Below are 5,777 nucleotides of genomic sequence, written 5' to 3'. Positions count from 1 at the left end.
CATATTCTCATTTTAAAGATAAGGAAATTGAGTCTCAGAAAAACCAAGTACTTTATACAAGATCATACAGCTAGTAAGAGTCAGAGGAGGGATTCAAACCCTTTACTCCAAGTAGAACCTTCTATGCTCAACATCTTGTCACCTTTACTTCTTTTTAAGAAGTAAGTTTTAAGAAGTTTTAAGAAAACTTCCCTGTTCACCTCAATGCACAGACTCTTCTCTCTTCTTAAAAAAAGCATTTATTGTCTGAACACCTAATTTGACATTTATCACACACTGGTTGCTATGATTATTAACCTACCTCCAGAATTTTATTTCCCAACTAGACTGAACTCTTTGATGGCAAAGGTCATGTGCCATCTTTTTTTGCAACTTCTTCATCACTTGTCACAGTATTGTGCACACAGTTGATCATATAATGTGAGTTCTAAGAGGGACCTCAGTTTTTAGCACCTTGTTATACAGGTGATTTAATTTAATTTAATCATTCTGTCATACAGAGGAGAAAACAGAGTCCAGTGAAGTAGAGATGACTTGCCCAATATCACACAAACTACTAGTGACAAAACTGGGACTTAGATTCAGGTCCCTTAGTTTCTGGTTCAGTTTAACTTGAATTCTTGACATTAGTTCATATCTTATGTCATCTGTTTCTTCATTCAAAAACTTAATAGTTGTTCAGTAAGGCAATGATCTAATTTATTCCCTAAATTTATTACTTTTCTTGGTTTCATTTAAAAGCTAGAAAATTAGAACATCCCAATTGGAGAACAATCTATCTTCTAGGACAGTTGGTATCCTGGCAGATAGAGTACCTGGCTTGGAGTCAGGAAGATTTATATTCCTGAGTTCAAATCTGGCCTGAGACACTTACTAGCTGTGTGACCTTGGGCAAGTAACTTAACTCTGTTTACCTCAGTTTCCTCATCTGTAAAAAGAACCGGAAAGAAAATGATAATTTATTCTTCTATTTTTGCCAAGAAACCCCAGATGGTGTCTCAAAGAGTCAAATGCAATTGAACAATAAAAACAATAAAATAGCTCTAGTGATACCTGTCCTCAAAGCATTCCTAAAGCCTACTGAACTTGGAATCAGTAATATATAAATTAAAATATTGCCTCTTATTTTTCCTGTTTCAGCAGAGGTTAGATAACTTTTTTCTGGTTCTCATTTTCCTCCGCTGTAAAATGGAAATAATAATACTGGCAATTGTTGGCATAGGACACTAGTAGTAGTAGTAGTAGTAGTAGTAGTAGTAGTAGTAGTAGTAGTAGTAGTAGTAGATAGGACATTGGATCTGGAGTTAGGAAAACCTGATTTTAAGTTGAAGTCCTGCTTCAAACACTTACTAGTTGTGTGACTAATATGGCACTTGAGGCAAGTCGCTTAACTTTTGTTTGCCTCAGTTTCCTCAACTGTAAAGTAGAAATAATAAAAGTACCTACCTCTCCAAGATTGTTGCAAGGATCAAATGAGATAATATTTAACATAGTGCCTAGCACATTGTAGATGCTAAAATACTTATTGCCTCCCTCTTTCCCTAGTACCTACCTCATCAATCTTTTGTGACATTCAAATAACATAATGTATATCAAGTACTTTGCAGACTCTAAAGTGTTATAAGATGTCAGCTAATTAATTAATTCTCACTACACTGTTCCATTTGAATGTTCCACTATACCATCGAATTCAATATGTCTGAAACATCCTGTTTTCTCTCTCTGTAAATGGTATCCTCTGAATTCATCAACCAATCAATCCTCTTAATCAGCCAAGCCTGAAATGTCAATCATCATCTTTGAGTCTTCCATTTCCTTTATTCCTTACTTTCAATCATTTAATCCCATCAACTCCAGTTACAAAATGTTTCCAAATGTCTTACTCATATCCCTTCCACTTCACTCTCACTACCCTCAACCTTATTCAGACCTCCACAACTCAATTCCTTTCTCTTCTCCTACCTACTATCTTATATGATTTAATCTTCCTAAAACAACTTACTAATCCATTGTTCAAATCTTTTTGATTCATCATGCTAATCCATTGTTCAAAATCTTTTGATGAGTGTATGTTGTCTGGTAAACAAAGCTCAAATTCCTTATCCTATCATTCAGTGTCCTCTATAATTTGACCCCAATTTACCTTGCCTGCTTTATTTACTACTTTTCTCATGCCATATTCCTTAAGCAACAACCTGGAATAATCATTCACTTTTTGAACCCGACTCTATAGCTTCTCTGAGTCCTTGTTTCTGTTTACACAATTCTTTCCACCTAAAATGCTACTCCCCACCATTAACACTTTTTAATTTGTCGATTTTTAAGGCCCATATGAAGCATTCTTTGATGAAGACATTTCTGATCCTCTCCCTTTCCTAAACTTCAATTCTTTGACAATTTCAGCAAATTTTCATATATGGGTGTGGTTCTTATGTACATGCCTTTAACTCTTTTTTTGGATCTGCTCATACCTTCAAAGCAAGAACATTATTCCCCTTTGTACCACCATAACACACAACCTTTGGGCATACTAATTGCTTGATAAGTGCTTGTTGAATAAATGTAGAAACCAAAATCAGATTAGTGACATGAGAACAGAGAGGAGAGGATGTATATGAAAAACATTATAGAATAAAGAAAACATGAACTAAATCCCCTACATAAACCACAAATTGAGGCTTTTGATCCAATGGCATTAAACACCAGACAGTGACCTCTAAATAAAATGAAATAAAGCATTTAAAATTTTAAAAATATGATGTTAAAATGATTGTAGTCTCAGTAGTTATCAAAATAATTCAAGTATCAGTGGTGGTACTAGTAGTGGTGATGGTGACAAGGAGGAGGAGGGGGAGGAGGAGGGGGAGGAGGAGGAGGAGAAGAAGAAGAAGAAGAAGAAGAAGAAGAAGAAGAAGAAGAAGAAGAAGAAGAAGAAGAAGAAGAAGAAGAAGAAGAAGAAGAAGAAGAAGAAGAAGAAGAAGAAGAAGAAGAAGAAGAAGAAGAAGAAGAAGAAGAAGAAGAAGAAGAAGAAGAAGAAGAAGAAGAAGAAAGAAGAAGAAGAAGAAGAAGAAGAAGAAGAAAAGAAGAAGAAGAAGAAGAAGAAGAAGAAGAAGAAGAAGAAAAGAAGAAGAAGAAGAAGAAGAAAAGAAGAAGAAGAAGAAGAAGAAAAGAAGAAGAAGAAGAAGAAGAAGAAAAGAAGAAGAAGAAGAAGAAGAAGAAGAAGAAGAAGAAGAAGAAGAAGAAGAAGAAGAAGAAGAAGAAGAAGAAGAAGAAGAAGAAGAAGAAGAAGAAGAAGAAGAAGAAGAAGAAGAAGAAGAAGAAGAAGAAGAAGAAGAAGAAGAAGAAGAAGAAGAAGAAGAAGAAGAAGAAGAAGAAGAAGAAGAAGAAGAAGAAGAAGAAGAAGAAGAAGAAGAAGAAGAAGAAGAAGAAGAAGAAGAAGAAGAAGAAGAAGAAGAAGAAGAAGAAGAAGAAGAAGAAGAAGAAGAAGAAGAAGAAGAAGAAGAAGAAGAAGAAGAAGAAGAAGAAGAAGAAGAAGAAGAAGAAGAAGAAGAAGAAGAAGAAGAAGAAGAAGAAGAAGAAGAAGAAGAAGAAGAAGAAGAAGAAGAGGAGGAGGAGGAGGAGGAGGAGGAGGAGGAGGAAGAGGAGGAGGAGGAGGGGAAGGGGGAGGAGGAGGAGGGGGAGAAGAAGAAGAAGAAGAAGAGGAGGAGGAGGAGGAGGAGATGAAGAAGGAAGAGAATTGGGAATTCATAGTTTCTATTTCATTTTGTTATTTTTTATAAGACACTTTGATAAGGCAGAACTCGGTTCGGTGGCTACTCAGCTAGGGGAAAGGACTCCTAAGGAAGCTCAGAAGCTGATAACCTTCACAACACAAGTACAGAAGGTGGAATTGAGTCAAGATCTCCAAAGAGCAGAAGTCTGGAAGAGGAGCTATCTTGGGTTTACTTACAGATATAAAAAAAATAGGATGCCATGATAAATTCCCCACTATACATGGTAAATGCATTTTTTAAAAAAACAATTTGTTTTAGATTCTGGATTTCAGGATGCTAACAGCGAATTGTCCTCACTCCTCTACTCCCCCACCTTGCACCTAATTTCAGGTTAATGCTGTTCTGTGGTTTGACTACTAATGTTAAAAGTTTGAAAAATGGAAGTTCTGAAGGGTGGGAGAGGAGTGTCACAAACTGGCTTGATTTCTCCCCTTCTCACATCCCATTGTTTAATTACTATTGTTTAAATATTTGAGACCTGGTCTGTGTGATGAGTGGTTACTTCATGAATCATGAATTTATGTGGTAATTATATTGGGCTCCCTACTACAGAACTGTGACCCTTTCTGAGAACACCCCATCCCTCTCACTGGTACAGAACAGACCATAAGGATAAATAAATTATCCCTCTGAGTCTTCTTTCTCCATCTTCAGCAAAAAGACTCCATGCTGGCTTGAATAAGTTCCATCTCATTCAAGAAGTTATAGAACTGCAGCAGGGTTAACTCTACATACACATTTTCAGACTGGTTTTCTTTTTTAACTACCATCTTAAACTGTTAAAAAAAAAACCCACTTTCTGCAGTTCACTGCTCTCCGCTGTCACTCCAAATTCTCATTCCATATCTATATCATCAATGTCTGTCCTATTGCCCATCATGCAAGTGTGGGAGATTTCTGCTTCCATTTCTCAGAAAAATAAGCTGCTTTCTCTTCACTGAGCCTCAGAATAATGAAATCTGCTCTGACCTGCTCAGCAGGCATATTCTTCTTCAAGGCACCATTGGGCACTAGGAGAAGCCTTTTCATGATATTCTTTAAGGGCCCACAGCTGATCATATTGGTGGCAGCAAAATTACATGTAGTCAGGAATATTTCAACCTCCTTGAGTTGAACCATGAAATACAAAATCACTTAGGTCACAGACTGCTTCCCCTCACTTGGTTCAAGTGCAGCATATTGCTCCTTCTGGACTTGGGGATGGAGTCCAGTGTGAGGCACCCTGTGGCCATACGCATACAAGCACATCACTGCCCAACTCATCACTTTTTGGAAGAAGTCATATGGCATTCCTCCTCTTTATACTGATCTTCCTCCAGATCATCCCCTCTAACCCTCAGAGTTCTGTCCTGGGTTGTCTTCTATTGTCTTCTCTTGTCTTCTTTTGTCTTCTCTTGTCTTCTCTTCACTTGTCTTCTCTTCTAGCTCTACTGCTTCCCTTGGTGATTGCATCTGCTCCCATGGATTTGGTTATCATTGTTATACTAATTATTCCCAAATATGACTTTCCTGACTCAGTTTCTCTTCTGATATCCAATCTCACATGTCCAACTATCTTTCAAACATCTTAAACTGGATGTCTAGTAGATATCTTAAATTAATAAGCCCAAAATGAAATTCACTATCTTTCCCCCTAAAGCCTTCCCCACTCCTACCTTCATTATGACTATAGCAGGCAACACCACCCTCCCAGTCCTTCAGACTTTCAATGTAGGTATCATACTGGATTCTTCACTATCTCTCATCCCCCCACCCCATATTCAAGCTATTACTAAGGTCTATCAACTTCACCTCTGCAACAGCTCTTAAATACACTCCCTCTCTCTTCTGCTATTACCACCATTCTAGTGCAGACCCTAATCCCCTTGTCTCTAGTCTGCTGGGGGAAGAAGGGGGTCTGCCTGTTTCAACTCTCTCCCCACTCCAATCCATCCTCCATTCAGCACCAAAGTAATTTTTTCTAAAGTGCAGATCTGATTATGTCACCCCTTTACTCAGTCAACT

The 5,777-nt window shown here is 37.5% G+C and overlaps 1 pseudogene; it reads right to left on the bottom strand.

Annotated features, from left to right (window-relative positions):
* Positions 1 to 4,423: 4,423 nt before the first annotated feature.
* LOC100617870 (COMM domain-containing protein 7-like) lies at positions 4,424 to 5,313 on the bottom strand (annotated as a pseudogene).
* Positions 5,314 to 5,777: the final 464 nt, after the last annotated feature.

This window comes from Monodelphis domestica, chromosome 1 (assembly GCF_027887165.1).
Source record: "Monodelphis domestica isolate mMonDom1 chromosome 1, mMonDom1.pri, whole genome shotgun sequence".
In the NCBI taxonomy this organism is placed as follows: domain Eukaryota; kingdom Metazoa; phylum Chordata; class Mammalia; order Didelphimorphia; family Didelphidae; genus Monodelphis; species Monodelphis domestica.
This window is presented reverse-complemented; position numbering and strand designations above follow the sequence as displayed.